This window comes from Canis aureus, chromosome 11 (assembly GCF_053574225.1).
Source record: "Canis aureus isolate CA01 chromosome 11, VMU_Caureus_v.1.0, whole genome shotgun sequence".
Lineage (NCBI taxonomy): Eukaryota > Metazoa > Chordata > Mammalia > Carnivora > Canidae > Canis > Canis aureus.
The window spans coordinates 50,606,675-50,621,602 of record NC_135621.1 but is presented as its reverse complement, the minus strand read 5'-3'; the positions used below and the strand labels follow the sequence as shown (position 1 = coordinate 50,621,602).

Genomic DNA, 14,928 nt, shown 5'->3' with positions numbered 1-14,928 from the left:
CTTTGCATGGCTGACTCCTTCTCATTCTTAAAGTGTCAGCTTTAATGTATTTCTTCAAAGAATCAATTACAAGTCACTCAGGTAGCCACCTCCATTCCTTGTGACTATCATGTTACTCTGTTTATTTCCTTTATAGCATTTATCACATTATAATTTTTATTTGTTTATTTAATTGTGCGTCCTGTCTGTTTGCTGCTGTAATCCTATTAATCAAAATAAAGCCAGGTACAAAGCAGACACTCAGTACATATTTATAACATTCATTGAATGAATAAATGAATAAATTTTTATAAGCATTAAAAAGTTTATTTATTATTTCCTTGCTTTTGAATCTGTTCAAGGCACTTCCAGCTTCACTTTCAAGCTCATTCAGATTGTTGGCAGAATTCATTTCCTGGCCTCATGACTGAGGGCTCCAGCTTTTTGCTGGCTACTGACTGGAGACCTCTTTCAGGCTTAAGAGGCCACCCACAGTTCCTTGCCACACATTGCCACACATGCTTCTTTAACATGACTGCTTACTTCATCAAGAATTTAGGAGAATCACCTTTCCCCTGTTATCTACCCTGATCATGAGAGTGACATCCTGTCACAAATGTCATATTCCACTGTTTAGAAGCAAGTTACAGGACTTGCTCGCACTCACAGGAAGATAATATAAGGAGTGAACACCAGAAGGGGTCTCCTTAAGGTCTGTCTGCCACAGTAATTAATGAAAAAGTGTCGATTTCCCTAAGTGTGACCTGGATGGTGACTTTTAAAAAGGATGAAACTTACTACTTCTTTGCATTAGGATGAGAATCTTTGGTTGCCTCTTGAAATTTTCCATTCAGAATAGTATGTGTTAGTTATAAACCACCTCTTACAACCAAGAGATACTCCTGCCTTAAAGAGAAGGAAAGAAGTTTTGCTAGAATCTTATAAAAAGGGAGAGACATAAAGAAGGTAGCAAAATTCATATAGAAAAAATAGAAATTGTTAATTCACTATAAAACAAATTTATTTAAAAATAAACTGTCAGTTCTAAAGTGAGGTGTACTCTACCTTAGTATTCCCCTTAGTGGTTTGAGGAATGAATACTAGGACTTGTGCTCTGATCCTGCTTACATAGCTGATCCTATAAGGACCAATGTTTAGTCCTAGGATTCTTTCCTTGGTAACATCTATATCCCTCTTCTAACTTCTAGAGTTCTCCAATTTGTATTTTCTTTGACTCTGTGACCTAACCCTTATCCATGGCCCAGTTATTTTTGGGTCAGATGGGTTTGGTTTTACCCAATTCTACCATGACCCACAGAGATATTTGGGGGAAAATGAGTCCTTATACTGCATGAGCCTTAAGGAAACAATTATGTGTAAATATAACATCTTTTCCTATTAAAAATATTTCTTCCCCCAAACCCATTAGTTGTATCAAGGTATGTACCTATTTCGAGGTATGCTCTTTGAACTTTCTGGTAGAGGTGCCTAAACTACTTTTCGGTCATGCTGGTTATGAGATTGACCTATGACTGAGTCTCACAAATCTTGACCTGCAAGCTGGCAACTCAGGACTTTCTTTCTATGGATTTCTTTACTTTCTGGGTCAAATCTCCCAGGTTCTTTGGTCTCCTTTTATTGTGTGACAGGATGCTGTACTTTAGCTTATGTTCAATTTCCAAGAAAAGAAAGACTTAAGCTTTTCTAATTAATAGCCTCAGGGATGAGTCTATGACTGAGGTCTGAATTAAGAACTCTTTTTGACCTAGAAACCTACCAGAAACTGTTCGCCAGGGTATTTGGTGGCTTGGAGTGAGGGACCTTATGACTTTGGTCAGTCTTACCATGTCATGGTATCTCAGATTTCACTTTCAGATTTCACTGTCTGAGTGTGCTAGGTTGGTACCTGCTAGAACAGTTTCCCCACTATAGGAATTTGGTTTGTACTGCTGTAGTGTCCTCAACCAATCCCTTGTCACTGGTATCTCCTTTTATTTTAAGGCAACTCTTTTCTTAAACCAAATTCCCAGCTTCAGCCAAAAGAATTTAGAAGCAGAATTGTCAGAAATTGGCTCTTGGTTGTTCCTTCCATTATGCAATTCAGTTGTAATTTATTGAGTTCTCCCTCAAGGAGCATAGCATTAGGAAGTGGGAATACAGAGAAAAGTCTCACTGGTTAGTAAACACACAAATCTTCAACTAAACCAGTAATCAAGGAAATCCAAACTAAAACAGTAGTAGGATTGAACTCCTACTGTGTGCCAGGAAACAGCAATGAATGAAATACATATATATTACATATATATACTAAACACACACAACAAACCTGTGTGTAGTAGATCATAAGAAGTACTCTAGATAAAAATAAAATAGGAAATGGGGATAAAAGTGGTGTGGAGGATGGAGTTTGGGTGCCTTGTCTTTACTCCCACTGTAGAAGGTTGGGTGCAGAGTGATTGTTTCAGATCCTTTGGAGCTCCTGGCCTCCTTAACCACTGTCATGCAGAGACAGGGGACATGCAAACAAAAGGGAACCTTGCCTTACCATATTAATGCTTTACCCCTGTGGAAATACATGAATGGATCCTGTGCTGGTGTTAGCCTCAGGTTTAATTGGGAAAATTTTACTATCCATAATATTAATGAACTGGAAGCCAATTCATATATGTCTGCATGTGTGGCTGCCTATAAGTCTATGTATGTGAATTTGAGGAGACAAAATGTGTCTAGAACTTATTGCTGGAAATATTGACAAGGAACCTAGTTACTTCAGTTTGGGGAGGAAAAATACTTTTTTATTACTTTGCGTTATATCCCTCTTTTATCTTTAACTCCTGGCCCCCCCTAACAATTTAAACAATAGGCTGTCAAAATTTCTGTGCACAGAGATCTCTTTTTCTTTATTACACACACAAACACACAGGAGTTTCAGATCAGATTTTCTACATGCTGTTTTACTTTTAATTTATTAGAAGGGAAATTTCTCTCTTGTGGCTAAATCTTTGCACCCTAAATTTTTCTAAAGTCTACTTTTATGACTAAGCTATAAATCTTTAAAAATAGAGATTTATGGTGGAAATGCCGACTTCTTTGTATTATGTCAGGTCAAAATGTCTAGCTAATTGGTATGCATTTGTTCGTGTGTATGTCATAAACCAGGATTATATTTTAGCTCAAGCCCTATAGGTGACCACACAAGGGGCAGATAGGTGTGGTCCAGTTCAGATGTGTTAATGTTTTTCTTTTTTATGGTAAATTGGGTAGTGTGAGACATTGGTTTGGAAAAGCATGTGGGCAAGGCAGGCATTTAGGATTTATGGACCTTTCCTTAGCTAGTATTACCCTTATCTTTCCTGTACCATATCGACCTGTATCCACTAGGGGACATAAGAGCACCTACTAGAAGACAAAATGAAAGCCAGACTAGATTAAAATTTTAACACTGGACTAGTATGATAGCAAAGACTCATTTTTTAGCTTCATAATTCATAAAGATGTTAAATATTATGTTTAAATTTTGATCATTATGGGAAACTTTTTAAGACAGGATCAATATTTTATGTTAATTATGGAATGGGAACTAATGAGCAGCTAACTAGTAAGTTTGTGCCATCTAACTGCATGCATGCATTTGTCATTAAGTTCCTATGTGGTCCACTGAAGCTATGCTGACAATGATTCTAAGCTTGCAAATTACTTTGTACAAAAAAAGAATTATCTTTTAGGTTTAGGAGGTGAGACAACTGAGGAGAACATCTACCATCAGATTCCAAGGAACAAAAACCAGGAGTGGTCTATATTTTGTATCCCTGCCACCTGCTTCAGAGCTGTGAATCCTGATACAGATCTGTAGTTACAGGCATTTTTAACTGTTCCCAGCTTAATGATTCAGAAACTTAGGTCGGATTTTTATTTATTTGCAGTTCTCTTTTCTTTTTCGTTTTTCTTTTTTCTTATAATCTACATACAGAAAAGGGTTAAGTGATACAGTGCAATAAGTTTTGACAAATGTGTAACTCACATATATCAAGATGTAGAACATTTCTGTCATCCCAGAAAATTTATTCCTGTTTGTTCCCACACACCCGGATGTTTGCACCACACAATGACTTTTGTCTGTTCTAGAATTTTACATAAATGGAATTACACAATGTGTAGTCCATTGCACCCAGTTCTTCCAATCAGCCTAACCGGTGTGAATGTTTTTGCGTGTATCAGTAGTTTATTCGTTTTGTTGCAGAATAGTATTCCATAGTATGAACATACTATGTTTTTAATACATTCTCTTATTAATGGACACCTGAACTACTCTTAGATTTTTTGGTTTTGTTTTGTTTTCTGTTAATGAATAAAACTGCCATGAACATTTTGTACAAGGTTTGGGAGAGCGTATTTAAAATTTCCCCATAGTTAAACACTTAGCAATTGATTTGCTCCAGGTATTTTGAAGCTCTATAATTAGGTAATAAGCATTTTGTGTTGAAGTCTTTCTTGTCTAATATTAATGTATCCACTCTAATCTTTGTAGTCCTAATGTGTGCATGCTGTTATCTTTTCTATCCTTTTACTTCCAACATTTGCTTCTTTATATTTACTGTGTATCTCTTGTTGACAACGTAAGTTACATCTTGATTGACAATCTTTGCCTTTTAATAGAAGCATATACTTCATTAACATTTAGTGTACTAATATGATTGAATTAAAGTTTATAATTTTACTACTTGTTTTCTATATGTCTCATCTGTTTTCAACATCTCTTCTGCTATATTTTAACAGAAAATCAAATGATTTTTAGTTTTCTATTTTAATTCTTTTTTACTTTTACCTGCACTCTTGGCCTTTTTTTTTTTAAGTGGTTACTACAGTGATTATAATTTATATTCTTTTCACAGTCTACTTAAAGTTAATATCATACTACCTCACCCCCCTTCATTCTTTGTGTTTCATTCTTTGTGATGATTATAGCATCCCAAAGTGTGCAATAATTTTTGCTTTAAATGGTCATATGTCTTTTAAGTTAAATTAGAACATACTCGATTATATATTTATATTTACCATCTGGTATCAATTTTCCTTAGCTTGTAAAACTTCCTTTAACTTTTTTTGTAATGCAGGTCTGCTGGCAGTAAGTTATCATTTACCTTAAAATGCCTTAATTTTTCATTTTTCTTTGAAAGATACAGAATTTGATGTTTTTAATTTTGAGTTTTGTTTTTTAAGATTATTAATTTGAGAAAGACAGAGAAAGCCAGCACAAGTGGGGGGGGGAGGGTTGTTCTGGAACAGAGGGAGAGGGAGATGGACAACCAGACTTCTTGCTGAGCACGGAGCCCAATCCTGGGCTTGATTGCAGGACCTTAAGATCATGCATTGAGCCACCAGGTGCCCTTGAGTTTTGTTTTTTAATGCAGCACTTTAAAGATGTCATTTCTTTGTCTCCTGGGTTCTCTTGTTTCTGATAAGAAATTAGCCATTCTCCTGTTGTTCCTCTCTATGCAATGTGTTCTTCTGTCTGCTTTTACAATTTTCTCTTTATCTTTATTTTCTAACAGTTTGACTATAGTATCCATAGATGTGGTTTTCTTCACATTTACCCTTGAGATTCTTCACTGAGCTTCTTGGATCTATAAATTCCGTTTTACAAAATATTTAGGGAATTTTGATCATGACTTTTTCAAATATTTATAACCTATTTTCTCTTCTTCTCCAGCTACACACATTTAAATGTTTTGATACTGTCACAAAGGTCATGAAGGCTCTCTTTCCCACAACCACCACCCCCACCTCAATTTTATCTCTGTTCAGATAGGATAATTTCTGTTGATCGCTCTTCATGTTCACTGACCTTTTTTTTTTTGTTCATCTACAGTCTGCTATTAAACCTATCGAGTAAATTTTTCATTTCAGATACTATATCCTCAGATCTGGAATTTCCATTTGGTTGTTTACTATAGTTTCCATTTATCTTCTGCTATTTCCCATCTGTTCATTTATGATTGTATTTCCTGTACATCTTGGAGCTGCATGAAAGTTCTTATCTGCTATTTTTAACATCTGGGTTTAATCCTAGGTTGGTTTCTATTTATTGATGATTCTCCACCCCCATTCTGTTATGGGATATATTTGGTTGCTTCATTGTATGTCTGGTCATTTTTTATTGTATGATGGTATTGTGATGTTGAGATTGCAAATTTTGTTGTCGCCTTTTAAATAGTGTTGAATTTTATTCCAAATCAGTTAATTTTGTGTCAGATCAGATTGAATCTTGTAAGGAGTGGTGTTTTTTTTTTTTCAATAAACTTTAAACTTTTTAAAAACTTTATTTCTAGAACAGCTTTTAGGTTTATACTAAAATTGAATGGAAAGACAGTTTTCATAGTTCACAGTCTTCCTTACTATCATCTTCCTGCACCAGAGTGGTACATTTGTTAAAATTGACACATTAATATCTCCCACAGTCCATAGTTTATATGAAGCTTTTCTCTTGATATTGTACATTCTGTGGGTCTTGACAACTATATAATGACGTGTATCCACCACTATAGTATACAAAACAGTTTTATTGCCCTAAAAATCCTTCTGCTGTGCTGATAACTCCTTCCTTCCCTGGCAATCACTGATCTTTATAATATCTCCATAGTTTTACCTTTTCCATAATTTAATAGAGGTGGAAGCATACAATGTGTAGCCTTTTTAAATTGGCTTCTTTCACACAGTAATATGCATTTAAGGTTCCTCCATATCTGTTCATGGCTTGATGGTGCTTTTCTCTTTAGCACTGAATAATATTCCATTGCCTGGAATATTTATGTCAGTTTATTTATCCATTCACCTCCTGAAGAATATCTTGGTTGCTTTCCAGTTTTGACAGAGTCCCCTACTTACAGTGGTTTGACTTATGATTTTTCAACTTTAAGGTGATATGAAAGCAATACATGTTCAGTAGAAGCCATAATTTGAATTTGAGTTTTCATCTTTTCCTGGGCTGTAGGTAATATATGGTATGATACTCTCTCGTGATGCTACAGCAAGCCACAGCTCTCAGTTAGCAATGTGAGCATGAGGGTAAACAAGTGATGCTTACAACCATTCTGTACCCATACAACCATTCCGGTTTTTATTTTCAGGGCAGTATACAATGAATTATAGGAGATATTTAATCCTTTATTACAAAATAATCTTTGTGTTAGATGATTTTGCCCAGCTGTAGGCTAATGTTAAGTGTTCTGAACATGTTTAAGGTAAGCTGGATGAAGCTATCATGTTTAATAGGTTAGTTGTATTAAATGCACTTTCAACTTAATGATATTTTCAACTTCCAGTGGGCTTTTTGGGATGTAACCCCATCATAAACCAAGGAAGATCTGTATGAATAAAGCTACTTCTGTCTTCTGAAAGAGATTGTAGAGAATTTGTATATTTTCTTCCTCAAATGTTTGGTAGAGTACACCAATGAACCATTGTGGAAAGGATTATTTAATCAACTTTGTTAGAATGGATGTAGAATTGCCTCTACTGCTTGACTAGAATAGCCCCACTTTTAAGGCCTGTCCTTTCTGGGGTATCGTGGCATATCTGGGTATTCACTGAGGTCTCCCCACTGTGGCTGGTGGGTACATTGTATGTCTCCCATCTCTGCACATGTTCAGGAATCTCTCTATGGCCCCAAACTCCCAGGCAGCTGTTTTCTGCCCGATGTTGTAGAGTCTCGTCCTGGTGCCCTGGGTTTATGCAGCTTTACATACTTTCAGAGTCTTGTGCAAGTTTCTGGAGATCTGCTCTTCAAAGCTCCATTCTCTCTGTTATCCCACTCTTAAAATTCCAGTTACTTCAGCTGTACTCTAATCTTTGCTTCCCCAACTCAGTGAGATAGCAGGGTTCTGTTGGCCACCTCCCTGTGCCACAGTCTGCAGAGTGTCTTCAGATAGACGGTGGGCAATTGTGGGACTCATCTCACGTAATTGCCCTCTCTCTAGAATCATAGTCCAACACTATTGTTTAAAGTCTAAAATTAGTTGCCAAATATATTATGCCCGGCTGTATAGTTGTTTGTGGTGGGGAAAATACTCTGGTACCAATTACTCGATTATAGGTAAAAGTAGAAGCCTTATTGGTTGGTTGGTTGTTTTCCAAAATGTTTTGAACAGATAGTAAGGTGCATATATGTAGTCAAAGGCTCCATAAGGCCTATCACAGAAAAGTTGCTGGAGATTTGTGAGCTGAATGGAGATTCCAGATGTCATACAGTGCCCTGGAAACAAAGGAGATCTGGCCATCCAGAGTGGGAAAACCTCTGAACAACTGTAGGTACTCCTTTGAGGTCCCCAGAAGAGCTGTGCCTTAGGAGTGGGGCTACTCCAGCCCCAGACTCAGAGTAGAAGATTGAGTTTTAAAAATTAGTTTCCATTTGTCTTGTGCAAAACAAAGAAGACTGGCATTGTCCCTGGGATCTTTCTGTCAAGTTGGCTTAAATAAATTGGTTTACATTAAATAGTGTAAGTTAATGCCAACTGGGTGCCTAAATACTGAGTTAGCACTCAGTTCAACATAACCTTCCAGTTAATCAATTAGAGGAGGAGGGTTTACAGAGAGAATCTCTTTCCAGGTTTTTTCCCCCTCTTAAGACCGCTGGCCATGCTTTATGTTTCCAGATCTGAAAAAATCCCTCCAGTGCCAATAGACTAATGGCCTTTGCCATCTTAATTCCCAGAGCCCCAAAAGCACAATGAATTGTTCGTTGTATAAATTATATAATTGTATAATTTATTCATTTTAAAAATAAAAATATTCTGCTAGTGTTAAAAATATTTATTTTTAAAAGAATGTTTATGAAGAAATATTTTAAAGTTTTTTTTTAAGATTTATCTGTTCGTGAGAGACACAGAGAAAGAGAGAGAGAGGGAGAGAGGCAGAGACACAGGCAGAGGAAGAAGCAGGCTCCACGCAGGGAGCCCAACTCGGACCCGATCCTGGGACTCCAGGACCACACCCCAGGCAGAAGGCAGGCTCTAAACTGCTGAGCCACCCAGGGATCCCCTAAATTTATCAAGAGTATTTGTCTCATTACTATAAATATCTGTGATCTAGTAGAGGTAGCGCACATAGGTTTTTAGAAAGTTGAATATGATATTTCTATGGTGCTGAACATAATCTTAGTCTTTAAAGGAAATATAGTGTGTACTGGATTTGAAGATGTAGAGGAGGAGCTACTCTTCCGCACATACTGTTCTCTGAAATGTTTCCATTCTTCTATCAGCTCTGTCTTTCGTGGGTCATCTAACACACACACCCCTAGATTATTCTTTTAAGCTGTCAAATTGGGGTCCCTGGGTGACTCATTTGGTTAAGCATCTGCCTTTGACACTGAGGTCATGATCCCAGAGTCCTGGGATCGAGTACCTCATTGTGCTCCCTGATCAGCAGGGAACCTGCTTCTCCCTCTGCCTGCCGCTCTCCCTGCTTGTTCTCTCTCTCTCTCTCTGTCTCTCTCTGTCTCTCTCTCTCTTCTGTGAAATCAATAAAATCTTAAAAAAAAAAAAAAAAACCTGTCGGGCAGCCCCAGTGGCCCAGTGGTTTAGCGCCGCCTTCAGTCCAGGGTATGATCCTGGAGACCCGGGATGGAGTCCCAGAGCAGGCTCCCTGCATGGAGCCTGCTTCTCCCTCTGCCTGTGTCTCTGCCTCTCTCTCTCTCTGTGTCTGTCATGAATAAATAAAATCTTTAAAAATTAAAAAAATAATAAAATAAAAATAAACTGTTAGATGTCAAAGAAAAGTAGATGCAAGATAAGGCAATCAATTTATATTATTTGAAGTTGGCTAGGCTTTCCCCTTACAGCTTTTTTGCATCTTTAATTTCTAAATGCATTTTGTATTTTCACAATAGAAAAGGACAGGAAGAGCCATGAGTGAATGATAATTTCTAAAGAAAATAAGAATATTTCATGGGGAAGCCACTTGGGAATAAATTTAAAGTTTAACATGGAATATGCAGAGTGCAGTTTCATTGCTGTAGAAGCTATAGTCCACAGACACAGTTTCATCTGGAAGGATTTTTTTAAATAGTTGTGAGATAATTTTAGTGCTTCAGGACAAAAAAAAAAGAAAAGAGAGCAGTTTGGATCAGCAATTCTTCAGAAGTTTGTGGTAGAGTAATAATAAAAATGTGGATTCTGACCTCAAAAAAGCTGACTAGCATGAATAAGTGCTTATATTCCTTTTTAAAAATCTCATAAATTTTAGGTAAAAATGTAATGGCCCAAACAATATTTCTTTGAATTTGAAACAGACTGTTTATATAATTCAAATAACTTGTCCAAAAATTCAGAGTTAGATAACTTTTTAAAAAATGGAGCAATTCATCTTTCTGGCATCAAGTCCTTGACAATTAGCACAGTCAGTCCTGGGGTCCTCTTGCCTCTTCTACTCATGACTGCCAAGAGGGTGGTGCATGTCATCTCAGCTTTAAGCAGATGTAAACTGGGCTTCTAAAAGACATATGCTTCCTATGCTTTTTCCCATACTCTCAACACCCAGCACAGCTAGCACAGTGCCTGGTACATAATAGTTGCTTAGAAAATGTTTCCAGCATGGCAAAATCAATGCCTCCGCTTTAATGCCAAAGACATTATTATGGGGACAATATGGAAATTTATTCATTATTTCCTCCCCTAAACATAGGCAATTTGTACTTTTAGAAAATGGTGTTAACTCTTTAGTACTATCAAGTACTAAGCAAAAAGTTGAGGAAGAATGTAGGCAAAATTCAGAATCACAGCAGTTCTTGCAGAAATTTTTCTTATATTAAGTCTATCTGCTAGAAGAATTTAAAAATACTTGAACTCCATAGGATATCTTGGACCTTCTATCTTGCATGGCATTTTGGTAAAATAGCTGTTCTAACTTATACATTTAATGACTTCATAATAATAGTTCACATTGGTGACTGTTTCATGATTTATTTTTATCAGTCCCCTCTGAATATAATTTTAGATCATGCACGCACGCACACACGCACGTACACATGCCATACCTTGCACATACCTATTTCTGTAGAATAAATTATTACATATAAAGATGCTACATTATATGTACATTTTGTACAATTATTGTAAAGATTAAATTAGATAATATTTTAAAGCCTTATAACAATTCCTTGACTGTAAACTCTGAAGGGTTTTTGTTAGTAAGGTTATTGTCGGTTGTTTTTATTGTCTGTCTTTCCACTAGACCTTGAGTCTCTTGATAAAATAACGGCTGTGGTTAGAAAAACATCAGAGATCTCAATTCCAAGTAGCTTGAACAATAAGTAAATTTATTATTCTTTATTAAATAGTAAAGACATTTCATTACAGGAAGGTCAGAGAAAGGGTGAGTTCAGAACTGGCTAATACAAAATCTCAAGAGTATCCTGAAGAACTAAATAAATAAATAAATAAATAAACAATGTGTGCCACCTGCCATGTGTGCCACCTGCCATCCTCAGTGAGTCAGCTTTGTCCTCAAGCTAGGCCTAGTCACTGATACGGTGCTTACCCTAGCTCTAGTAGTCATATTTGAATGAAAAAAAGAAAAGATCCAGCTCTTTGTAAGAGTCTATGGTTAAGTTACTCTTTAACCCTCTTTTCTTTATTGGGAGATTTTTGGTTACTGATTGAATCTCTTGTTAAAAGTCTATTCAGATTTTATTTCTTCTTGAGCCCATTTTGGAGATTACTGTGTTTCTAGGAATTTGTCCATTTTTATTTCTTTGCAGTTTATGTTGAACAAGAATGCATTTTTACATTGTATAAATACATATGATTCAGTTATATTTTTTGAAGTTATATTTAAACTATACAAAAAAGTCTGCCATAAAACTGCCATCCCTTGCCTTACATATCTGACCTAAAATACATTTATCATCCTGATATTTTGAGCATTCCAGTTGCTTTACATCCTTATCAATACTTGCTATTTTCCATCTTTTGCATTTTAGCCATTTTGGTAGGGATGTTCCAAGTGTTTTTGCTTGGTTTTTAATTTTGCACGTTTTATACTGTCATCTACAAGAACATTACTATCAATAATAACATCTGAAGTCAAACATTTTAATTATTTTGTGTATTTGTAAATTGTTTTAAAATCAAGTTCATATTAAAGTCTTAGAGGTTTTTTTCTTTCTTTTTCCTATTTAAAATGTGCCTCAAGGGCAGCCTGGGTGGTTCAGCAGTTTAGCACCACCTTCGGTCCAGGTCATGATCCTGGAGACCCGGGATCGAGTCCCATGTCGGGCTTCCTGCATGAGGCCTGCTTCTCCCTCTGCCTGTGTCTCTGCCTCTCTATCTGTGTGTCTCTCATGAATAAATAAAATCTATAAATAAATAAATAAATAAATAAATAAATAAATAAATAAATAAACAAACAAACAAACAATAAAATGTGCCTCGAGTCAGGTTGAATAGAGTCAGTACTTTCTCCTTTTTGTCGCTGTTAACACTTCCAGATCTGGTAATGAGCTTGCTTCATTATTCTTTCTTTTTCTTCAAAGCTTACAATGATTTTTTTTTTTAGATTTATTTATTTATTTATTAGAGAGAGAGTGTAGGATGGGAGTAAAGAGGGAGAAGGATAGAAAGAATCTAAAACAAAGTGCAGAGCCCAGTGTAGGGTTTGATCTCTCCATCCTACAATCATGACCTGAGTCAAAATCAAGAGTCAGATAGATGCTCAACTGACTGAGCCACCGGGGTGCCCCAAAGTTTATAATGATTCTTAAGTTTAACTTGTGCTGACTTAGCTAAAATATTATAACTGCTGGTAATTTGAAAAATGTTATAATCAGGAACATCCTTTCTGAAAAATACACTGAAAATTTGTGACTAAACTTAGTTGTAAGAATCAGAACTTTGCCATAGAGGAGAAACTTCTCATATTTTGATAGTTGCTTCATAAATCTGTAAAGTTACTCTTTAGCCTCTCTGTCACTCAGTGACCATTGTTTATCAGAAGATCCAATGAGATATCCATGAACAAAACACATGTTCCTGGCCAATTTATGTATTCTTCTCACGTGATACTCTCAATTGGGTGCATTATTTATTGCACTGTTCATTCCATGTTGAGAATATGTGCAACATACTTGATGTGGTCTGTTTCTTTCTTGACTTTTTTTATGCTGGTGGCAAGCCACCATATTAACTTTATGACTCTCTAATTGGTCACAACCCTCAGCTTGAAAACCACTGACTGTACTATTATTATCATAACAGTACAAATCTCAACGCCCTGGCCTTCCAGAGATGGAGTAGATGCATGAAACACAGACTTTTTGTTTGGAAGGAGGAAAAGAAGGTTGGAGGCTAGAAGTGGGATAGGCAACCAAGACTGTCCAGCTACAGGAACTGCTTTCTACTTACTTAGCTATCCCAAGCATCTGGTGTTATTTGACATATGTGGAGTTGTTTGCCTTTATTCTAATGGCTCCCAACTATTACTTTTAGTTTTTCCTATTTTTTCATAGTTTTGTCTCTTTCCTCAGATGTTTTTCTTGTTGCTATCATTGTGTTTGCCACTACATTGTCCACCATCTCCTACCCTCTCATTTTTGCAAGCCCCCTTTTCATTTTGCTGCTTCTCATCTACTTACACCAAGAAAAGACCATCTAGCTTCTTAAGTGGTGTGGATCAAAAGTAATTAGGTTCTTGAGGCACCTGGGTGGTGCAGCCAGCCAGTTGAGCAACCGACTTCTGGTTTGGGATCAAGTCTGATATCAGGGTTGTGAGATTAATCCCCCAGTCAGGCTTCATGCTCAGCACAGTCTCCTTGGGTTTCTCTCTCTCTCTCTCTCTCTCTCTCTCTCTCTCTCGTTCTCTCTCTCTCTCGTTCTCTCTCTCTCTCTCTCTCTCTCTGTTGCCCCACTCCCAGTAATAAATTTTTTTTAAAGTAATTAAGTTCTCAGCAAGGTCTTAATTAGGTTTTTATGATCCATTTCATGATTATGTTTGCTTAGTAGGAGTTTTAAAATTATGTCTGTGGTTTTTAGCTGTGGCCTAGATAACTAGTCAGGTTGTCTCTGAAATATAAAAGTACTACTGTACCCTTCAGTCTTTCAGAACAAAAATTTCTACTATTATTAAAAGATAATAACATAATCACAGTACCTGGGGACTCTATTTACTATATGGTCTTCCTGAGAACCTCAGGTTGTCAAACTTAACCTTGTTTTCTTGAGACAAATGGAGAAAGATGCTAACCCGTATTTTCACATCTGGGAAAAACAATCAGAAGATCTTTAATTTTAGAATTACGAATAAATCAAGCATATTATGAGGTACTCATCATGGTAATCTTGCTTCAGTTAGCCAACAAATATTTACTTCCAAATACTGTGTTATATAAATTCTAAGATGCACATTTTCTTACATTTTAACATCTCTGAAATCAGAATGCTTCTTAACAATTAATGGTATCTTACAGTTGCTGTTGGCCCCCATGGCAAATAATGGTGTGGATTCTCTGTGGACTTGATTGTTAATCTTGGAGTCATGACTGAACTGCAAACTCTTCATTATTTTAGTCAACAGACTATTGAACAATAAAACATTTAAGGACCTTTAAGGAGTTTTATTGCTGTCTAAAATCTCCTATTGGTACTTTTTCTGTTAAGATTAAGATAGAACTACTATCAAAGCTTACAGAATGAGCATTGGAACCTTTAAAGATAATCTCAGACACCATAGAACATTACTCTTTTAGGAAATGCTGCATTACCTGCAATCTTCAGAGTATAAAGGACAACACTTGGACATTTAAGACTGAGTAAAAAAAAAAGATCAGAAAAGTTGAATGCTGAATGTGAAGAAATTTTATGAATACCTTAACCAGTTTAGATTGCTTATATTTTCCTTTTAATCTCTGATAGATGATTTAAGAAAATTCTAAATAAGTCCAAAAGAATTCTTTCAATATTT

General features: G+C 36.2%; 1 protein-coding gene across 1 annotated transcript in view; it reads left to right on the top strand.

Moving 5' to 3' along the window:
* SRBD1 (S1 RNA binding domain 1) overlaps nucleotides 1-14,928 on the top strand; it is a 192,406-nt gene that overhangs the window by 147,322 nt on the left and 30,156 nt on the right. The window lies entirely within an intron of this gene.